Consider the following 24,863-nt stretch of genomic DNA (forward strand, 5'->3'; position numbering starts at 1 on the left):
GCATTTAAAACAAACAAACAAACAAACAAAAACTTCCCTAAGATGAGTTTTATCTACATCAATGTGCTGTCCTCTCAGTATATCCACATGTTCACCAACCAGGAAATTTACAAGCCTCATTCAGAGTTTGGGTCAAGTTGTTATTACTTGGCACGATTGATGAAATCACAGGATAGGTGATCAACTCAATCTTTAGCCCCTCTCCCCTTCCTAGAGGTCTGGGGGTGAGGCTGAAAACTGCAATCCTATAATCACGTGGTTGGTTTTATTGGTGACCAGCCTCCATCCTCAAGCTGTGTAGGATCCTCTATCTTTAAAATAAACTCAGGTTGATTGAAAAGAGCTCTTTTCCTTATGAATAACAAAAGACACTCTTATCACTTAGGAAATTCCAAGGGTTTTTAAAACTGTGCCAAGACCAGGGACAAAGAATGAATATAAATATAAATATAAATATATTTCATATTTTATTATTATACCAGAATGTGTTAATTACATCTTTTTCCTAGTGTTAATTACATCTTTTTCCTAATGTATCTTTAAGTATGAAAATATTAAAAATGTCAATGTATCTCTATCTTCTTGATGTAGTAATGGTAGATACATTCATTGTATGTGGGCAAATCCTGCTTCATCTCATTGCCATACTAGGATCCATAAGTACACAAAGGGAAAATTTGTACTTTATTGCATTTGTTTTGGTTTTAAGGTTTTACTCTTTAAACTCCTATGCCTAACTAGTATCACCAGTATTGTGTACATGTAATGCACATGTAGTATTTACCAAAATAAACCATAGGTTGGGGCAAAAGCCAAGTGTCAATTGAAATGTTAATCATTTCAGGTTGGGTTAAAGAACTGTAGTAGTCAGAATTTTCCAGAGAAACAGAACCAGTAAGAGATATATAGATAGTGATAGATGTAATAGATATAGATATAGGTACATAGATATAGATGATAGGTAGATATAGATGATATAGATATGCATATGGATATAGACATATAGAAATAGATATAGATATAGATCCTGTTCAGAGAGAGACAGAGGCAGAGAGACAGAGATCTATTCTATTTACTCCAATGATTGTAGAAGCTGAGAACTCCCATGATCTGCCATCTGTAAGCTGGAGATCAAGAACGCCAGTGGTATTGTTCAAAGGTCTGAGAGCCGGAGAGTAAATGGTGTAAATTCTCATCCAAGTATGAAGGCCTGAAAACCAGGGCACTATGGACAGGGGAAGATTGATGTCCAGCTAAAGTGGTCAGGCAGAGAGAGAGAGAATCCTCCCTCCCTTCACTTTTGAGTTCTGTTCCTGCCCTGCATTAATTGGATAATGATCACTCACATTGGGGAGACCATCTACTTTGCTCAGTCCACCCATTCCAATGCTAATCTCTTTCAGAATCTCCTTCACAGACACAATCAGAAATCTAGTCAAGGTTACACATTTTACACAAAATTGTCTATCACAAAAATCAAGGATTATTTTTGTTACATAGGCTATCAATACTTTTTGACGGGGGTAATCACTAAGATTTACTCTTTCATGAGTAAAACTAAATGTTCAGCATGCCCATGAGACTGTGAAATCTTTGAGAGTAAAGTCATATCTTACCCTTATATCTCCAGAATCTGGTATAATGTCTGGCACATACTTAATGTAAAATTACTCTATTTTCTGAAAATGTACATCAGTCGATTAATTTAGAAACTCAATACAATTACTTTGCTTTGGTACCCAGATAAGTAGTCAGATTCAAACTGCTAAGGCAAAACGATAATTGGTCCTCACATATACAGCACTTACAGCTCTTCAAAGGTTAATTGAATTAAACTGGAATGAATAAGTGTTGCACTTTAGATTTCAAATAAAAATAATTATTATTACATTCATATTAGACATCAAATTAACAGGTGTTTTGACATCTTAAATGATAATCACATTTTTAAATCAACCATTCAATAACCTGAACTACTACTGGTGACCTGAAATAGCAAAATTATTTTTCTGTACCTTAGATTTATTTGTTATATAATATTTTCTTGCTTTGGATATATGAAACTATTCACCACACAGTTGAAATATTTTGTAACACATTTGAAACTACCTTATTGACCATACAAAGTTATGCTCATGTTTCAACTTAGCCATTTAATTTTTCCAAGTATCTGTCTCTTCTAGAATTATTTTGACATAAACCAATATGTTGCAGTATTAAATGGTCTCAGAATATCTCTTAAATTGATTTAGTGTTTGGGACATAAAGTTGAATGAAAGAGCAAGTGACACAATTTTAAATGGGAAGGTTATCTCTATGTTTTTTTGCTTTTTTTTTTTAGCTTGGGTGCTATACAATATATAAGCAAAAGGCATATAGTTAATCTAAAATAATAACAGTAAAAATGAATCAATTATAATTTCAATTACTATTTATTGACTGGTTGCTATGTGTCAGGTAGTGGGTTCAGAACTATATGTACATTTCATTCTGACCACTCAACTATATAAATTAGGCATCAGTTTATCCCCATTTGGTAATCCAATACGAAGCGAAATAGCCCATCCAAAGTCACTCAACCTCTAACTGAGCTAATCAGAAATAGTAAATAAAATTTATAGGTAGAATAACTTCAAATAGAAGCAGAGGCCTGCAGGAAGGGAAGAAAAACATTGAAACTGTTAATTTTAGGTAAATCTAAGTGAATATTGACTAGATCAAGTATATGTAGCACATAGTAAAGTTTAATATACACAGAATTAAAATGCAATAACAATAATGATAAACGTGGAAAAGAGATAAATGGAGTTAAAGTGTTTCGAGAGTCTTGCACTGCCCACAAAAATGTAAAAGTACAAATTTACATGTAGTTTTAAAAACCATGTATAAGTGTTTTAATCTCATGTCAGTTAAAAAAAGTAAACATAAATTATATAATGACAAAGCTAATAGAGTAGTGAAATGGAATAATTTAAAAAGTATCTGATTAAGGAAAAAAACGTATGTGGAACAAAAATAAACAAATAATAAGTGGTAGATTTAAAGCTAAATATAAATTGATTAAATTCGCCAAATGAAAGGCAAAGATTATCAAATGGAATTAAAAAAAAACTATATGTTACTTACAAGAGATACTTCTTAAATATAAGAACACATAAAAGATGAAAGTGAAAAAAATAGGCAAAAATATATCATGCAAAATGAATCAAAGAATGCTGTCAATCGTTACACTAATATAAAAAACAATATAAAAATTTAGACTTTCAGTCAATAAGTAAAAAAGTAGAGATAAGGTATGAAATTTTGTACTAATAAAGAGAAAATTGTAATAATTTAAAAATTATAACTACTAACCATATAATTATATGGTTATAATATAATATAACCATCAAAATATATATTTAAAACTATTGGCAAAATATAGAGGAAAAAGACAAATCCAAAATCATAGTAAGCAATTTTAACATATGTCTTTAAAAGAACAAAGAAAATATTACTAAGGATAGAGAAGATTTGGACCATAATTATTAAATCTAAACTCATTCATTTATTTTGCATCCCTCACCTAAAGAATCCATATTCTTTTGTAAGACACAGGCAGTATTTAGCAAAATAAACCACAGGTTGGGCCAAAAGGCAAGTCTCAATAAATTTCAAAGATGGACATCATACAGAGAATGTTCTCTGAACCCACTGGAATTCAGTTACAAACCAAGTTAAAAAGATGTTATTGGAAAACTAGCAAATGCTTCAAAATTAAACATTTCACTTCTGAATCATCTATTCAGATTCAAAGAAGAAAATACTTTAGTCTAAGTAATAATGGAAAATGCAGTGTGTCAAAATTTGTGGGAATCCTCTAAATCCATACTTAGAGAAAATTTTATAGCCTTAAATATATATTCCAGAATTTGGAACTGGAGCCTGGAATACTGGCCAAGGGCTGGTCCCAGTCCTGTTGATATAATTCCCTTATCTGCCTGCTCTTGACAGCCACAAATCAGAATCTTTACGTCAAACAAACAAACAAACACACACACACAAAATCGTAAGTATAAGTGGTGTGAATTCAGTACCAGTGAGAAAGTAGTTACTGTATTTGGAAGTGGATTCCTTTAGTTTTGCCAATTTGGTGTTTGCACCTCTGCTCTGGATCTCAAAGACAGTCTATAGTTCTGGTCATGGCCCTCTTTCCAAAAGTAAGACCAAGGCTTACTCACAAAAGTGAGACTATTTTCCCTTTCCAAAAAAGAGGAAGTAAGAAGTACTTTTGGAATTTTCTTACTATGAACTCCGTGTGAATGATCTAGAAATATAGAAAACCTAGATAAAAACAGACTAATGGTCTTTTTTTAGTACTATTGGGCATTCCAACTATTCTCTTTTTTAAATTTCACAAATGTCTCTTAATTAGAGTATTTTATTAATAAAAAGTCAAAAATAAAAAAAATTGAATTTTTCTACCTGGAAAAATGACCCCTAAATCCCATTAAATCACCCTTTATTTATAATTTCATTTGATGGGATTTGGGGGTCATTTTTCAGGATATTACCCTTCTAAAGTGTGTTTTGATGGAACTATTTTTCAAAATGCAATTAGAAAGTTATAGCTAACTTAACAGTTATGACATAATTTGAACAGAAAATTTTGAGAGGGATATTTTTTTTTTCTTTCTAAAAAAGCCATGTTGTTTAAGATTAATGTGACAGAAAACGTGCTCTATTTCTGTCCTGTCTCAGTCAGAGAGAACTTTTAAAGCTGGCTGCAGTGGGTTTCCACGACAGATGTCAGACACATGTTTTTAGGTATTTGTTAAATGAAGCTGCATGTCTTGCTGTGGCCCCAGTGGGAAGAGTGATGCAAAGGAACTTTCTTCCGTTGACAGGGGAAGCAAAATTTAGAAGAAAATTTGTAATATACTAAGAGAAATTTCATACATCATTGAAAACAGAAGGAAGTAAAGCTAGACAGATTAGGGTTTGGAGCTCTTTTTTTTTTAAATCATGTCAGAAAGCATTCCAGTCAGTAGTCTCAACACACCCCAGATGAGGGCAGATTTACCAACTGATTGCACTGAATAACAATCTCAAAGCTTAAAGGAATCTTTGTAAAAGGGAAATAGTGAAGCTTAATGCATTGTGATTTTCTCTAAAGGTAGAATCCTGCTTAAACATGAATTCTCAGAATATAAAATGTAAAGATAAGGAAGACTATCTTGAATATACAATGAGTTTGGAAACAGGGAAAAAAAAGTTGGAAATAGTGCCTAGAAAAGCCGTAGCGTCTTTCTAGAACAAGAATGTAGAATGAAAGAAATGCCCAGGGCTTTGGCCTGGCTTTGTCGTTATAATTAGACTGATTCAATTATTCTGTGGTTGCTTTCTTTTTTGTATAAAATAATCCAATAGCTGCAAAATCAATCAGAGATCTTCATGGTTTTATGTGATCCAGCTTTCAAGATAGAAAAAGAAACAATAATCAAACTGCATTTGCTGAGAAATCATTTGTATAATCAAAATTTCTATGATTAAGGCAAGTGGGGAAATATTTTTCATTGTTCTTGTTTAATTTAAACTCCTTTCCTATCAAATATACTCAGAGTACACGCAAACCAAGTTAATACACAAGTGACGTCCACTTCTGTTTTGAGGTGCTGTTCTAGAGAAACTGTCACCTTAGATGACAATTGTAAAGCTGACTGCTATCTGGAATTGGAACTTTATTTTCCATGAACACGTATAGTATAATCCATATATAAGGTGGATGAAATGGAGCACATGAATTTCATATAACCTGGGAGTGTAGAGGAGGAGGCAGGGTGTTTGTGAATTACAGAACCAACTATAGGTGAGAGGAGTTCTGAAAATGAGAGTAAATATTTCCAGCTAACTCATAACCTGGCTGTTCATCTTTTCCCAATCGTAGGTAAAGAGGCCTAGGAAAATCTTCCCCCAGCAACCATGACAAATACTCATAGGTATTTTAGCTAAAGGCAGCAGCCCAGCTGTCACAGTGAAGGATTGACACGCTCCCCGAAGTCTACCCACCATGTATTCAGTCTTGGAGATTAGTGATTAAAAACAGGAGTGATGCAAATGAAGTGCAGTTGATGAGATTTGCTTGATACATTGCAAGTCAGAAAGTTCTCACAAGTCTAAGCAATCACAGAAAGAATCATTTGCATTAGAAAATGAGACCCAACATGGCATGGATCGTCATGCATGTGGATGAACATGAAAGCAAGAAGGATCAAGCAAACCTGGGACTACACAGGACCAGAGGGATCACGTGAGACATGCAAATAAAGCCACTGGGAACACAGGGTTTTATCAATACCCAGTTGAGAAGAGGCTATTAGACTGTAGTTCTACCCGCGGGGTATTTATAATTGCTGTGAAGATGTGTAAACTTGAACGTCCACATGCCACTGCTAGTTTGTTTGCCAAATTCCAGCCTCTGCAACAGCTGTATTGAAATTCAGCCAGCTCAAAGTCCCCACCCACCTAACATCACATCACTCCCTGTCCCTCATGTCCTCAGTAGTTCTTAGGAATTCCCAAGCACACTCACCATCTCCCTTTCTGGCCTCATCCTTTAAGTGGCTGTCTGAAGATTGTGTGAGGTAGTCACCCTCCCTCCAGTATTTTTCATGACTGCTATATGCTATAAAAATGAGCTTCTGCAGGGTTTGCCAGCACGTCCACTTTGGAAGACCTTCCAGAGCCCACTGGTGCAGTCACTACATTCCACACAGAAATAGAAAGAAGGTTCTCCTGACCTCTGGGCAATATTAAGTTACCTGAGCCTTAATGCAGCACTGCATGTACCATGAGGCATTCCAGACCTCCTGTCAAACAGTCTCTGTAGCTTCTCTGAAATCAGCTCTCATCTCTTGGGCCAGTTGAGGAACAGAAACAGCCTTGCCTTCGTCTCCCCACTCATTATCTCTTTCTGCTCCACACCCAGACCTCCCTCACCCTTTACTCTCCCCAAAATGCCTTTTTCAACTAAAATGAAACAAACCAGAAAGAAGCTATTGTGCATGGGAATGGCATCTTAGGAGGAGGAATGAAGGGCCACTGTCCGGCACATCCAATCTCTACATTGTTCTTTATGCTATTATGTCACATGAGAAAATAGTTTTCAAAAAAATTATTCCAATTGGGTATTAGTCTCACAAAGACAAAGTACCCACCACTGACAAGGCACTTACTGATTGTTTGCCTGTAGATAATTCTACAAGCTTTTGCCTCAGGGAGAAGGGCTTTCAAAGAGCCAGAGGCCTGCTCCTCATTTTCAAGGAGACAAGAGGGTTTAGGATGGACTGTGATGAGTTTACTCACAATCTTCTGATTCCAAAGGTGCCTGGAAGATAATCCAATTGCAGGTCTCTAAGAAGCTGCTTCCTCTATATTTGTGTTTAACAAAACCTGTATCTGATAACATGTTAAGGTTTCAATGTGGAACCTTAAAGCAAACCATGTAAGAGCTGAAGCTCTGGAGAGAGTCAGTCCTGGATGTGAACCCTGGCACCGCTATTCTGTAACTGTTATCTTCAGTAATTTTCTTAACTATCGCATCCAAGGCTCAGTTTCCTCACCTATGAAATGGGGGTTAAGTAATAACTCGTGTTGTCAGTGAAGTCTAAATTAAATAACGCTTTTTAAGGGTTTGCCTCATGTACGGTAAGTGGTCAGTAATTGTTGGCTACCATGACCAGTACCATGAATTTAAAACAGATAAGCCTGGAGCTGACTAATGCAAATTTTAACATCTCCTTCAGAGAATTTGTTTCCTAAAGGTTGCTCTTAAATGAAAGTTGGAGCAGACACTAAATACTGTCACCTACAAAGAGGGAAAGATACATGCTGCAGGCATGGCAGTGAGTTGCATGAGGGCTGAAGATTCTGCTAGAAGAACCTGCTGGAGTTGGACCTGGACTCTTCTAGAGCAGCTGATATGGAAGAAATAAAAGAGTGTGATAAAGACTCCCTCCCAAATAATCTTCTATAAAGTTTAAGTTAATGTGAAAGTAATAAGAAGAGTTCTAATTCCATCTGGAAAGCATAAATAGGTTTTATTCTAAGTCAAGAAATATAATAGGGTCACACAAAACACAAGTGGGTGGCAGGTGGCTCTGTGCTGGTGTGCCTGAAGGGGGAAAGCGATTCCCTGACACTACGAGGGCTCTCTGACATGTAACTTATTGGCTTGGCCGGGCCCACTTTGTCTCCTAAAGATGATTAGGGAAACATGACTAGGGAAACACGATTAGGGAAACCTGTGTGGAAAAACACAGGTTCTGTAGTGTCACTGAGTGTCCTGAGGTGGCACTATTCTATGTGCCCAAGGGGACATCATGTGTTGTGTAGATGCCTCAGCTGCCCAAGAACACCCAAGTCAGCTTGGCTGCTCATCAGGTCCCCTGAACTTTACGAATTGGGTTCCCTATGTGGGTAGAAAGTGGATGGAGGGGGACATGAGGAGATTATTCACAAAGTCTTTTCCAACACAATTAGAAGGCAAATGAAGAGAGTTGAATGAAAGTCAAGTATCATTGCCTTTATTTTGCAGATTACAATTCATGATTGGGCAACCAACGATGAAAAATAATAAGGCAGGTATAATAGGGTGATGTTTTGAAAATTATTGACTTTCTGAGTTCATGGTCTTCACCCAAGTTGGCCCAAGACAAACATCTGGATGGGAAATTAAGATTTGTTTCAGAAAAAATGAAGGGAAAGACTGAGGTTATACTTGACTTCTGACACTCAAAATAGGAATTTTTAGCAACATAGGTCCTTACTAATATCCTAAATCTCTATTTTCTACACTGGAGGATTCCACTCATTTTCTCCTCCATGGTGTAAAGAAAATACCCTTTATAGCTAAGTTCTGACAAGGGAGGGCAAGTCAATATGGCTTACAGTTCTATAGTTGACTAAATACATTACAGAGGACAAAAGGGATAGAACCCAAGGGATAAAAGGGACCAGAGAAAAAGAAAGGGATGAGGGGAAGATCATTATATTTTGTGACAGGCATTGTCCTCTCTGGACTTCAGGCTAGAGAGGGTGTGGGTGGATATCAGATATCAAATAATGAACATTCAGATGGGGGCGTCTGGGGGCTCCTGGGATTACAGGAGAATGCTATCTTGCAGCTCTCCTATATCAGCCTTGTCAGTCACCAAAGTTCAACTTGGTTGTTCAGCAAAGTTAGGCAAAGACAGGCCTGAGTTAGCTTCCCTGGGCCACCTGTAATTCCAAGCAGCATAGACAGGTCCCAGGTATACCCGAGAGTCTGGCCGAGGTCATGGAGGAGAGCAGCACCCTCATTGGGGTCAGGCAGCTGTGCAATGAGGGCCATAGAAGGTGTGGCCTGGGCAAGAGCCAAATGGGAGTTACCCTCAGGACTCAGAGGTTTATAGTACCCATAGGAGAGGAGTAGGGGGCTAACTCACCTGTGGAGTACAACAGGCACTGAACAAGACAAGGGGGAAGAAACAAGTTAGAATGCAGCCGTGAGGTAAACACGACATGAGAGATCACTCGAGAAGACTGGGAGCCAATGGACACCATGTCAGAGGACCCTGATTTTGCCTCCACCAGGAGCTCTCATAAGTCTCCACACCTCTGCCTCATACCCACATAATTTCCTAAAATGAAGCCAGGTGCTAACCAGGCAACTCACAAATCTGACATACAAATAGTGGTTTTTGGTTTTTTTCCGGTTGTTTTTTCCCTAAAGGATTGAGTTGAAAGTATTTTTATGAAGTTTGCAAATCAGATTATGTTTTAACTAAAGTATTAAAATCAGTTGTCAATTGTATCAGTTCATTTGTTTGTTCTCAGGTAATCAGTGGCAGCAAAATCATAAAAACTTACAGAAAAAGTAAAACGACTACACATTCTCTGCCCATCCCAGCTAAAGCATGAGTGAAATTTGCGGTCCTGCTCTGTGGCTAAATCATACAAGAACTGGGGAAGGACAAACAAGTAGAAGCACATGTGTGTCTCATCAAGAATTCCTGAATGGAGTCATTCACGGCAAGAAGGAGAAATGATAATGTTAAATGTTGAATCTGTTCCAATATGCATTTTTTTGAAAGAATATGTGAACATGGAGGGAATGTCACTAATTAGCTCACACTAAGAGCAAGGTCGATAGCATTGAAAAAATGGTCATTCTGAAGTCAGTGACTAAGCATTAAATATGTCTACTGCCTGACTCATGGGTTCAGTTCAGCAGTGGCATTTAATAATGTTTCTCAGCCACTCGCTATGTGTAGGCTCCTGCATCAGACATCTTTACCTGCATAACTACTCCAAAACTGGCAGCTTAAAATAAACATTTATTACTTACAGTTGCTGAGGGTCAGGATTCGCAGAGTAGCTTGGTTCGGTAATTGGGTAGTTCTGGCTGAGGGCTTCCCATGACATGGCATTTAAGCTTTAGCTGCAATCTGCCAAATCCAGCTATAGGCTGGAGGGTGTTGTCATGCAGGGTCTCCCGCACCACAACGCAGGATATGGTGAGGCCAAAAAGGAACACCAACGGAGCAATGGATAGGGGGTTCATATTCTTGCCTGCAGCTGGGTTGGAGACACAGGAAGCAGGAGCCACACGATCTGCCATCCGCTTCTCTGCCAACCAACCTACCCCTGCTTGCTAGCCGCAGTCTGTGCCTGCTAGCCCCGCCACGGCAGTTATGTTAGTGGCTAATGTCTAACTGGTTACAAGTGATGGCCAACTAGTCACAGCTGATGGCCATCTACGACCCAAGCCAGCACCTTTCCATGTGAGATCAAGAGCCTGGAAACTGCTCTCTGGAACTCCATCCCCACAGTGTGTATCCACGATGGCTTACTCACCTGGCCATTAGCGGAAGCCCTTAGTTCCTCATCTGGGAGCCCGAGGGTCTTTGTGACATGGCAGCTGGCTCCCCCAGAGTGAGGGACCTCAGACAGAGAAAGAGGGGTCACACTGTATTTTATGACTTTACCTCAGAAATTAGTTACCATCTCTTCTGCTGTATTCTATTAGTCACACAGACCACGCGGAGGTGATTGCACGGGGCATGAATTCCAGTAGCTGGCATTATTGGGGCCAGCTGGGAGGCTGCCTACCATGACTCCTGTTAAAGGAAAAATAAATTCAACTGACTTCCAGTGTTATATAAATTATTTATGTTACTTGAACTTGCAAAAACGTAAAGCTAAGTACAAACCCCTTTGGCATAAATAAGTTGTACAAAAATATAACTTTTAAAAGCTTTGTTTGCTAGTTCAGAATAATCAGGCCTCATAAAATCCAAAACTTGGTCAATCCTGTGATACAAATTTTAATAAGGTACCTCTTGATAACTCTACAACTGTCTTGTTTGTTCACTTGAAGATAAGTTTCACATTGTAGTGTTATTGAAACCTGCATTAAATAGATATCTAATCCACTTACTGCTAGAATCAACAGAAAATTCTGCATTGCTTTTTTACTGCTATGCTTTCTGCTGATGAATGGCTTCAAGTTTGCCTGTGCAAAAATGGAATCTGCATAATACATCTGCCCCGGACATAAATTTGGTCCCGGCTGCCACTGCACAAATTCTTTGGATTTCGGCATGTCTACTATATTCTGTAGGCCCCCAAATGATTCATTTCCTCTGTCCCCTTTCTGATTTGAACCACTGCATAATCTTTCTTTTCAGAATGCTGTGATATCATTTGCCTTCACTTAGCATAAGAGAGATCGTAAATGAAAGTACAAAGCAGTCAACTGAAATCATGTGGCCATGCTCGATTTTAAGATGGTACACAAATCTCTAGATGGTACACAGCATGGTTATATTAATTATTTATAACCACAGAAATGAAAACTGACCATGACAAACTTTCAGTTACAAAATAAATGTCATGGGGATATAATAATAATTTTAAAAAGAAATAATGGTGTTAACTGTGTGACTTGGGGTTAGAGATTGCAGAGAGAATTTTCTCAGTTAGGTTATCCTTAGGCTATGAAATTGCTTTGTCAATCCAGTTACACCTAAGTGCCATGATAAATAAGACCTGCTTCTTGTCTTGGCTTTTAAAGGTTTGAAAGCTCTTGGTCCTATAGACAGAAAAGGGCCACATGTTAAACCTATCAAGCATAGGAGACTGAAAATAACCACATAGAATGGCATGAACCTAAAAATCCCTAACAAAGGTGGACCATGGCGGGAAGTCACATCCTTGGCCTGTAGCTTCCTTGACAAAAGTCAATCTTGACCTTAAGTGAGCCTGTCTATCACCTTTTTTCCATCTAAGATACCCTTGCAATATCAGAGTAATCCTTTTCTCCTGACCCCCCAGGAGGTACAACCCACCACACCAGAGCAGGAAACTACAAAATCCCTCATTGTTATCTTGTTCCCCAAATACCATCTTTCTGTGCTGTAAATGCTATTCGTTATCCTATACCCACCAACGTAAAAGAAGCGTGTGTCTCTCCATTTTACTTTTATCTAATCCCAGAGATTTCCCCACTTTTCTTTCTCCCACTCCCTTAATGTACAACCAATGGATTTTATGTAACCTTCCTTCTTTGATTCTAATGTATAAAATAAGTTGTAAAACGGCCATTTTCTGGAGCATTTTCTCAATCCACTGAGACTTTGCTTCCCAGCAATTGTCGTTAGTTTGGCTCAAATAAGCTCTTATAAGCTTTCTCTTAGTCTGGATGTTTTTTCGTTGACAGTCCCAAAGTGGCTGTCAGGCTTTAGGGCACACATGTAATTTATTGTTTGTTGTCTAACTGTATATTTTCAAAATCTCTAGTTTCTTTAAGAACAACCACGATGTATTCACTTAGTTAGAACCCAAAAAAGAGTTGAGGGGAGAACAGATGAAGGAAAAAAAGGAAAGACAAAAGAAATGTAATAGTCGCTGTTTTCTGTGTCTTAAAATCATACAAGCTATAACAAGAATAGGATAAAAGAGACTTAACAGTTTAAAAAAAAAAAAAAGGGAGCACAACTTGCAACTTGCAATGTACTACTATAAATGTTTTCCCGACATGTAGATGTGTCCTGAAGTCTCAGTGTATGACCATCTGCTCAATCTCAATCATGTGACCATGCTCAATTTTAAGGCAAATCTCTAGATGGTACACAACACACTTACATTATTTATAATCACAGACAAAAAACTGACCACGACAAACTTCCAGTTACAAAATAAATGTCATGAGGGTGTAATAATGGAGATGTAAAATGAGGAGTATCAGTGTTCATTTGTAGACACATCAGCCCTGCGACTCCAAGAGGGGCAAGGGAACACAGCGGTATCTCCACCACCAGCACACGTTACCATTAGCCCTGTAGGTGCGAGAGCCAGGGGCCTTCTGTTCTGGTTCTCTTTCTCATATTCCTCTTGCTGTCTAGATTGTGAGGACCCCCTCCCCCCAGTCACCATTTTAAAGGCACAACCAAAGGGGCAGAATGACGGTATTAGCTGTTGCCACCATAAAGTTGGCCTGGTGTTGGAAAATGGTATCCATATGGTTGAGGAGGTTTTTGAATAACTTGGCATGTCATTTCCTTCTACCATCCAAAAAATACCCTCCGGAGTTGAGAGTTGCTTGACAAAGGATCCCCTGGCTTTGACACTGAGCTTGGCTTTCAAGGATGTTTCGGAGCCTCTGACCCCAGATGTCTGGATTGTCAGCCACAGTCGGTTATGTTGTAACAGTGTGTCAGGACTCCTTGCACATCTGAGCCGATAGAACGCTCACAAAATGGCTTTCCCCAGTGCCAAAGGTCTCTTGGCTCTCACCCCACATGGACCCTGGAGAAAGAACTCTGGCATTTCTTCTCCAGCTCTGTCTGCTAGGTTTATTGCAGCTGACACTAATGCCAGCACTGGAGAGACAGAGTCACATGGGGGCCTTCCTGTTCATCCCCTCTTTTGCCTGCTGTTAGGGGATGAATGGCCACTTACTCATTGAAAGAGATGAACAGATACAATCTCTCACACACAGAGCTGAGTGTACACCCCCTTTGGGCCTCTGTCCAAACAGCTGCAGGTGGAGTGAGCCCCCCTGCCCTGCTCTCTGGCTAATCAGGATGTGGTTGGAGGGTACTTTCCACAAGGATAAGAGAGAAAGTACCAGAAAGCAGTGTATGCAATGTGCTGACTTTGAATACACTCCAGCGCCTTTGCTTTTTAAAAATAAACTCTCAAGACTCCAAAGATTTTAAGGGAAAAACATGGATGGAGACAAAGAGAAACTGCTTTGTTAAGAATTACTCAGCCATAAAGAAGAATGAAATTTTACAATTTGCAACGATATAGATGGACCTAAAAAACATTATGCTAAGTGAAATAAGTCAGACAGAGGAAAACAAATACCATATGATCTCACTTATATGTGGAATCTAAAGAATAGAATAAATGAATGAACTAATCAGAAAGAGTCTCAGAGATATAAAGGAAAAACTGAGGGTTGCTAGATGCGGGGGTGGGGATGAGGGAGAAGGGGAGGGGATTAAAAAGCACAATCAGTAACCACAAGATTGCCACAGGGATACGAAAGACAGTTTGGGTAACATAATCAATAATGTTGTACATATTTTGTAGGGTATCGATGGACACGTCTTATTATGGAGACAACTTCATGGACAGTGTAAGTGCCTGACCACTGCACTATACATCTGAAGCTGAAGCTGAATGATAATAAACATCAAATATATACATAGTCACAGGACGTGGAGTACAGCGTAAGGAATAAAGATAGTGGAAATGTAACAGCTTTGTGCGATGTCAGAGGGGTTGTAGATTGGGGGGTAGAGGGTTATCACTTTGGGTATAAATGTATATTATATTGTTTTGTATACCTGAAACTAATAAAAAATAGAAAAAGAAAGAAAGAAAAAAGAAAGGAAATCTCTTGGGACAATTTTCTGATCTACTCAGGGTTTAGCCCGGAAAGTTCCCAGAAATCCATTTCACTGATGGTCACGTTCATTCTTATTGCTGAAATACTGCAGGGAATTCTAACTAAAGCCTAACAAGGAGAAGGAGAAAAGCCAGACTGGGGGGCCCACAGCAAAAGCCAATCTGCTAGCAGTAATCTCAGGTTTCGTGAACAAAAATTCCCCACAGCTCAGTGACAGTCAGACTCCTCTTTCATTGTAAATGCAAATGCATCCTCTAGACATCACAGAAGGGAACATTAGTGAGCTGCACTGCTCTGCTTGAGCTGCAAGCCACGGGGGCTGGAAGGAACCGGCAGTGTCTAGAATCTCATTAGACAGGCAGCCAGGAAGGAGTTTAAAGCATCACATCATAAGGTTGTCAAGGTAACTGGCCAGGCTGTCTCCTGGAATCCTGTAGTTCATGATGGCAGGTCCTCTAGACGAGGACTGAACAACACTGGGGAGCAGCGGAGCAGCCTGAAGTCTAAACAACAACGGCTCCCAGCCTACACTCAGAAAGGCGACATTCATGCCAGGATATTGCTGTTGGGCTGGGTCCTGGAGTGGAGCCCAGTATCCAACCATCCTACTGTTTACTGTTGGATGGGAAAGACTATCCCTGGTGTTACCCACTGCCCGGGGTTCTAGAAGAGTGCTTCCTGCCTTGTCATCAGCCTACATCTAGAAGTGGCTCTGAAGCTCCGGAAGGGTAGCTTTCACTCCCTGAGAGCTCAGGCTCCAGCTTCCTGTTCCTCTGAAATGGGAAATAGTTCGTTAGGGCTGTATAACAAGGTACCACAAGCTGTGGCTTTAAACGAAAGAAATGTATTCTCTTACAGTTCTGGAGGATAGAATTACAAAATTAAAGTGTTGGCAGAGCCACGTTCCCTCCAAAGCCTCTAGGGAGGGTCCTTCCTTGACCCTCTAGCTTCTCATAGCCACAGGTATTCCTTTGGTTTGTAGGAGCCTTCATCTTCACATGGTCGCCTTCCTTCTGTGTTTGTGTCTTTACAAGGCATATCCCCTCTCTGTATCTGACTATGATGTCTAAATCTCCTTCTTCCTGTAAAGACACCAGTCATATCGAATTAGGTTCCACCCAATGACCTCATCTTAAACTGATTACATCTGCAAAGACCTTATTTTCAAATAAGGTCACATTCACAACTACTGGGAGTGAGGACTTCACCATATCTTTTTGATAGACCCAATTCAATTCATAACAGTCCCACTCTTCACTCTGCACAAATACAGGCACGTATGGGATTTCTCAGGTTACGTCACAATCCTAAAGTGCCCACAGCTTCCAAAGCTGCTCCTGTCTCCTTTCCCAAGGTTCCAAGAGAAAAGGTATGGTGATGAGGCAGGATAAAAGTTAACAAAAACTAAGCCCAAAGGAGCTAGCAGAAGGTAATTAGTACTTTGCACCACCCGCATGCACTCCCCAGGGACCACAAAGTCCCAGCCCCTAAAGATAAATTTTTCTGTTGAAACATCTCCAGAAAAAAAGATAAGAGCCCAACAAGAATTGTCTAGTTTTTGGTGTCTGCGCAGACCATTGGAGCCTGCCCTTAGCCTGACCTCCCACTTCGCTATAATACAATTATAAGAAAATGAACACTATGGTTTGCCCCCCTCCCCCACCGTTGTTTTTTTTGGTATGCATTCTGGGTAAGGGCATGCGCAAAAAGAAACCAGTTATATAACCTGCGCATGCCAATCAAATGACCTCAATCTATACCTCAAATGTCCTGAGGTTTTACATCACATCCTCTGCTGTAAGAAAATTACCTGCACTTTCCTATATAAGAAAAGTTAACCCGAAATTTGGGGCAGCTGTCTTCTCTAAACACTGCCATGGGCACCCTCACTGCCTGACTTTCAGTAAACCTTTTCTTGCTCTCTTTTCTGAGTCTCATGAATTCTATCACATTCTGCAAACAACCAAGGCTATGCAAAAACAATACACGTGGGACAAGGCACTCATCAATAATGTCAACTGGAAGGGCACTACCTTTATTTAATCACCAGAAAGGTACAGGACATTATTCTGGCTTTCTGCTCAGTAATACTCTCCAAGACATTCTAGACTGGGCAAAGCTTTCTCAGCCTCATGAATTATTGATCCTGAACAGTGCAGGAGAAAATGTTCCTGGTGAGATGTGTCTGCCTTTGTTCTCTTAAACAGAGGCTTTTTCTTTAGCGTTAACACTGAGATTTTACACCATCTGAATGTCAGGAGAATGTTCAGAAAAGTATTCTTTTCAATCAAAGCAACAGGGTGAAGAATTCCACTCTCAGAAGCATAAGAGACATGGAGACTACACCACTCCACTCATGTGCTCTCTCCAAGGTGGACAGAGCAGGAGGCTCCCAAGATTTCCACCAGGAGCTAATGTTATGTGTTTTGAAACATCATTCCTAACAACTGGATTCAGGCCACTGACTCTGAAATCGCAGTTTTCTTTCTTAAAATAAGAACATGGTTAATTTTAGGTGAGAAAAGGTTAATGTGCAAACAAAGCAGACTTAGGAGAATAGGCTTCCCACAGCCAAGGGGAAGAAATAGAAACACGAAGAAATCTGATGTTCATCCCAACGTTCTTTTCCATGTTCTGGGATTATTTCTCCCATGTCCTGAAGCCAGCTTGGTTTGAGAGAACTTGTGAATATCATTTAGTCACTTGCTGAGTGCTTTACATCTGTCGTCTCACAGGCCCCCAAGGAGGTGGTACAGCGTAATGGCAACTAACTCAGGTCCCAGAGTCAGATGGTTCAATTCAAGTCCATATACCAGCCCCCACACCTCCCTCTATGACTCTAGGCAAGCCAGTGAGTCTCTTTCCTGTGAAATGGGAGATCCACATTCCAACTTCGTAGTGGTTGTGAAGATGAAGAGATAATCTGTAGAAACACTCAATAAAGGTTAGCTCCTAGCATCACATACTGTAATCAGTCCCACATTATCTGAGATTCAGAAAGGATAAGTAACACACTCTGGTCACACAGCTAACTGTGATTGACAGACCTCAACCCAGTACTTGGCCAACTGAAAGCCCCCCTCCTCATCGCATTGACTTTTACGTCCAACGACCTCCCTGACCATTGAGGCCAACATTGCCTTGGGGTTCCTGACCTCTGTTTTCAGTTTGGCTCCTGCCTTTCAATTTTTTCCTGGGAATCCAGTACCCTCCTGGCTTCCTGATCTGCTCAGATCCCAGGACTCCCCTTTGGAATCCATCTTCCTCAGACAATACCCGGCAGTTCGGCCCAAACCTCTCCCCACATCAAGATGCTTTCCTTGGATCCCCTTCTGTCAGCACCGCCCTTGGCTTTCTAATGCAACAGTGGCCACACATATCTCCTGGAATATTAACAGTTGATGATGACTTAATTCCCTTGTCATTTTCATTCAACAATAGTATTAAAGACAGGCTTTCAAGCCACTATATCCCAGGCATTGTGTGGACACTGCTAATACAACCCAAGCTTGAGGCTCCAGGCTTCACAGAGTCTATGGTCCAGAAATGAAGGAAGACGTGTTTGATAATGAGCTGTCACATTCCAAGGAAAGTGGTTATGACCTGGGTTACCATCTTATCAGCAATGAGCTATGGGAGCGCCAAGGTGGAGATGCTTTAACTGGGTCTGGAAGATTAAGTCAGGGCACATGCGGCTAAGCAGCCTGTAAAGGAAGAAAGAGCAAACAAAGATGGAATAAATATAAACTTCAGTAGCCATGGGAATATGAGCCAGTGCAGCTGCAGATTGCTGGGCCTAAGGGAGAATGATGGAGTATGCCTGGAGACCCAGGTAGAGTCCAGGTGGAGAGGTCCTTGATGGCTACTGAGTCACCACTTTGGTTTTTCTCCTGCATGGTACTAGTTCTCAAACTTTAACCTCCATCAGAATCACCTGAGGGCTAGATTAAAATGCAGATTTCTCCATCTCATCAAGAGTTTTGATGGGGCCTTGAATTTTACATTTCTAACATTCACAGGTGACTCTGAGTCTTCTCCTCCTAGGACCACTCTGAAAATTATCCTGGCGAACAGTAAATCAATGCAAAGCTCTCTGGAAATATTTGCATTCTAAGTGGAGAATGGTGGTTTTCTCTAGGGAAAGCTGTTTGGGAATGCTTGTCTCCTCCCCACCGTCGTCTACTGTCTCCTCTGCCTCTGCCCGGGGCTGAGCCTCCACAGAAGTTGGGCTTTGCTCCAGATTGGGATATAGGCATAGCACCCCACTTTGCTTAGCAGAAACCCTTTGGAAAAGCCAGAGTCGTTTCCAGTTACAGTATTTCCTATGAAATGATGCTCCAGTCCATGTCCCAATATATCCTGCTGACTGAGTGTCACTGGCTTCCCCAGCTATCTCACTTCCACCTTAAAGTAGTTGCTCACAGTTTTTGGATGTTTATTGTTGCCAATGCTGCACAAGAGTGCCTCACTTCAGATTTCCCTCTCATAGCTGCTAGGATCAAAATTAACATTGCTGACTCTTTCCAATGGGAAATAACCCATGTTCCATCTAGGGTCTAAGGTCTTCGCCCTTAGAAAGGCGAAGAAAATGTCGTGAAGATGATACGTCATTGAGAAGCTGGAAAACAAAATTTAATGACCTCTGCATACCTCTCTGATCTCATGTCTTTCCCTCTCTCTCATCCTCCCTAGCCTAGTCACCATACTATTCATCTAACATACCAGACAAGCCTTGGGGCTTTGCACTGGCTATTCCTTCTGCCTGGAATGTTCTTCTCCCAAATACACATGGCTCTCTCTCTCTCGAGTCTTTCAGGTCTTTCCTCATTGAAATCTTTTCTGGCAACTGATTGAAATACCACCACCACCACCCCGCACCCTTAACACACACACACATACACAGACACACACACACACACACACACGCATACATTGTCCCCAACCTTACTTCATTTTTCTCCATAGCACATATCACCTCTTCTCACACTACGTACTTTACTCCTCCATCTGTTCTTACTCTGTGTCTTACCCACTAGAATGTAAGCTTCATGTAGGCAGGGATTCTAGTCTTGTTTGTTCACCATGGGGCATTTAACTCCTAGAACAGTCCCTGGAACATATGGTAACAGGTACTCAGTATTTCTTGAATGAAACAATCAAATTGGTTCTCCTACACCCTGGTTTCAAGACCTGGGCTTGTTTAGTAACTTCCCTGCCCACGATGGCCAATAGAGCTATTCTATATCTCTTATTACTAATAAAATGGGAATAATAACATCTGCCTTACCAAGATTTTAGGATTTGGAGAGGATAAACTGAGATCTAAATTATGAAAGGGCTGCAGAATTTTAAATGAAATACACATTAGTTATTTTTAATGATTTTCCAATTCCCCTAAAAGAATATAACATATATATTCAAAGAAGTCGTTGCTATGACCAGTAATTGTTTTCAGGCATACTTGAACAGGCAGATTTCTTTGTTTCACTGTGTGTTCATAAATAACTTTTTGTATATGCTAGGAAAATAGAAAGAAATGTGAAAGCTGCTACCAGCAATAAAAATAAATAGAAATAAGTCAAGTGTAAGAGTATTCAATTGAGTGTGTTTGGTTAATGTATAACGGTAATGAGTGACATTAAGATACAAGGCAATTCAGCGATTGTTCACTCAATATCATCTGAGTAAAGTAATAGGAAAAAAATAAATGTTTATTAGTTTTATTTATATATGTAACTCAGATGTCTCCTGGCCTCTCCAAACTATGGATTTGATTGAGATCACGTTGATACAAATTCAAAGTCGGCTGGCCTACATTTTTACAGGCTCCTTATATAACTACAGACCTCCTACAAAGACATCTCCAATTACTTTGAGAATCTCCGGGGTTTTTCACATTTGCTCATAATTATGTCTTTCAGGGTTTTCTGCTGCACTTTACTTATTGATGTCCACCACCCACAGCCCCCAAAGACGATGCTGTGTGAGCAGTGACTTAGAGCCTTGAGAACCATTTGTCAGTGCCCTCAGGTTGCATAACCTCCAAAGAGCCCGTGGGTCCTGGCTGAGCTGGAGTCATGCTGGCTCAGATTTCGGAATGAGCTTGACCCCTCTGTTTACGTCTTGCACCTAGACTCTGGGGATGTGCTAGGAAATGACACATGAAAAGCCAATAGCCTTTTCCCTTGCTTCACATCATTCAGTGTAAGACAAGTCTTAAAAGATGGCCATTATCAAAAAGTATGCCCTCACATGATCAGAGAAAAATCCTTTCTATTTTACAAGCCATAAATGGACTTGATCTCAGATTTCTTGAAAGCTTTATGGCACGTTCAGTGGTGACTCTGGTGAATCAAGCTCTCCAAGAAAGCAGACAGGGTACTGAAAAACAGAAAGCAAGTAAAATATATTCCCCAGCTTCAATGAAACTAGTCACAGTTCCACTTGGGTTATGATCAGTGGTGCTGTACCACAGTGATTTTCCAAAGCCCTCCTGGCCTCCCCATTGCCCACTTTGCACAAGCTGGGCTCACCTGTGCTTATTTTCTGCTTGGTCTTCCTTGACAAGGAGACATTTGTGCAATTTTTCATTCTAGCAGTAAAGAATGACGCCCGATCTTTTCACCTTTGGTGGGAAATGAAAGGTCAGGATGCCCTGTCTTCTAGAGAAGCACTGGAGCACAAGTTTCAGGTAACAGTCATTGTGACAATGCTCCCAAAAGGAATGCTGCTCCTGCCCCATTTTTTCCCTACTGTACAGGCGGCAGTGCCTTCACTTCATGCCCAAGGACAGGAGTCAGTGGGCCTTTGCGTATGTGGTTGTGGGGTTGTCCATGTTCTAATAAATGTATGTTTTCTTCTCACTTAACTCAGAGGGATCTTCAAATTCAAATTTTATAGATCCTATCCCTTGAAAAGGTGATTAAGTTTTATTTCATTTTTCTTGGCTTTCACAGATATAGATAGATAGATAGGCAGGCAGACAGACAGACAGACAGACAGACAGACAGACAGATAGAAGTAAATTTACCTGTGATGATCTGTGCAATGCTCATGAACTGAATGGTGACAAGACTGTGTGTTATCAGCTCGTACCAGAAGTCAGTATGAAATCCATCCACATGCTGCAGCCAGAAGAACTGGTATAATCAGGGCACTCATTCTGAGTTAACGGGAGTTTTCTCTCTCTACCATACATTTAAGGAGGAGACATAATTCCACTAGCACTATTTAACTCCAAACATAAATTCGTAATCTTAATGTTGTGTATTGTGAAAAACTGAACAATCTTATATCTTGCAATTTTTTTCAAATGGTAAAACAAGAAAGGGAAATAACTTAAAAATGAATCCAAGTCATCTTCTTTGGTTTTTACTTTATCTGGTGTTTAAAAGCAAACTGACTGGGCTTAAAGGAGGTAGAGAATTTGCAATTAAAAACAGCAAACTGGAGAAGGCAGGAGTGGGGACACAACATGTGTTAGGACCCTTTCTCATCGACAGCTTTGTCTTTCCCTGGGCACCATGACCAGTATCCTACCTGTTTGCTCAAAGGTCCAGCATCTTGTCTGGACCATATTTCTGCTCAACTTTAATTTGAAGTTAGAGGTTTAAATGAAGAATAAGGCACATATAAAGGACTCCAACTTTAGAAGGACAACAAAAAGGGGATTTTTCAAGTCATTTCCTGTACAACCCAGCTCTTCACGTTAGCATACAATCATGTTGGCCTTTCTAAATAAAAGTTACTAAAAAAAAAACAAAAACCTTCAAAATTGAAAACCCAAAAGAGCCAGGTTTATGGATAATTTAGAATTTTTTGTGTGAGAAAATGTGACATTGATGTATTTCCCTTTAATTCTTTAAAACTCATGAAAATGAATGTTTAACTCATTAATTTCCTTTATAACTTAAATATTTTCTTTACATATAAAATTATTTAATTGCAAAGTAATAAATGATTATTCTTTAAACCCTGTAGTTTATCTTTATGATCTCAAAAGTAAAAAATAAGATGGTATAAATAAAGGATAAATATTTAAATATTTTTGTTTATGTAACTTCTTTATGATATAAAATGTTCACGAAAAGTAATCACTAAGTCAATAGAAGTTGAAGGGCATTTCTGAAAGACGGAGAAAGCAGTTTAAAATTTGGCAAAAATGAGCATCAGCATCTCAATTTCTAAAAATAACATTAGTTACTAAGTATTCTCCTTGTATTAGTTATGGTTATCCAGGGAAACAGAGCCAATAAGGTATGTGAGTTGGACAGTTCACGAACTCATTCATCCTAGGAAAAGTACTACATACCTCATTGCTGAATATCACTACAGTCACCTTCGAAGTACTCCCCTTGGGAAGCTATGCACCAATGCTAGTGCCTAGTCCACCCTTCAAAGCAATTTTGGAACTCTTTTTCTGGAATGGCCATCAGAGCTGTCATTGTATTACCCTTGATGTCCTGAGTGTCATCAAAATATCTTCCTTTCAATATTCCCTTTATCTTCGTGTAAAGAAAGAAGTCATTGGGGGCCAGAGCAGGTGAGTAGGGAGGGTGTTTCAACACAGTTATTTGTTTACTGGCTAAAAACTCCCTCACAGACAGTGCTGTGTGAGCTGGAGTGTTGTGATAGAAGAGCCATGAACTATTGGCGAAAAGTTCAGGTCGTCTAACTTTTTCACACAGCCTTTTCAGCACTTCCAAACAGTAAACTTGGTTAACTGTTTGTCGAGTTGGTACAAATTCATAATGAATAATCCCTCTGATATCAAAAAAGGTTAGCAATATCATTGCTAACCTTTCGCAAACATAATTGTCAGATGTCATATATGGAGAAATGATAGATGATAGAGAGATAGAGAGACAGATAGATAGATAATAGATGATAGAAAGATAGATAGATAGATAGATAGATAGATAGATAGATAGATAGATAGATAGATAGATAATAGATTCTAAGTAATAAGTTCACACTATTGTGGAGACTGGCGAGTCTAAAACTGGTAAGCAGTCCAGCAAGATGGTAATATAGGTAAGAGTTGATGTTGCAGTCTTGAGTCTGAAATCTGTAGGGCAGACTATTAGGCTGGAAACTCAGGCAGGGTTTCTATATTGCAGTCTTGAGACAAAAATCCCTTTTTCCAGAAACCCCACTCTTTGCTCGGAAAGCCTTCAACTGATTGGATGAGGCCCACCAACATTATGGAGAGTAATCTATTTTACTTAAAGCCTAATTATTGAAATGTTAATCACATCAAAAAATATTTTCGCAGAAACAACTAGATAGGTATTTAATGAGAGAACTGGACACCATAACATAGTCAAGTTAACACACAATGTTAACTATCACAGTCCTAAAGTAACTAGTGGATTAGGAGTGAAGAGATGGAATTCCCTTAACTGTTACTTTCTCACAAGAAGCACTATCCATTATTAATTTAGTCCTCATAGAAATAGATTTCTGACTTCAAAATAAGTGTGTGTGTGTGTGTGTGTGTGTGTGTGTGTAAAAGGGAGTTAGTAAAATAAAACAAATGAGAAATAAGGACTTTAAAGTATAATTTCTATTTGATTATAAATTTTAAAGGGAGCATCTTATATTTACTTGTACTTTTTAGTCCAGGGACGTGACATATAAATAAATTTATATTGCTGTTAAAAATGTAAAATATTACCATTAAAAACTGTAAAAAATTATTTGTTTTAAATCAAATGGCAGTTTGATAATGGTGATTTACCTTATAACAAACTAATTTCTGCACAGGTAATTATTACAACATCTCTTTTAAAAATATAAAACTATGTTGTCATTGAGTGCACCTTAAAGCAGATAGATACTATGGAGTGGGGAGGAGACAGAACCTGAAGGAAAGGACTGCACTGGATAATATCTACATTCATATAACTTCTCTCCTCAGGACACT

Source organism: Rhinolophus hipposideros (genome assembly GCF_964194185.1).
Source record: "Rhinolophus hipposideros genome assembly, chromosome: 4".
Lineage (NCBI taxonomy): Eukaryota > Metazoa > Chordata > Mammalia > Chiroptera > Rhinolophidae > Rhinolophus > Rhinolophus hipposideros.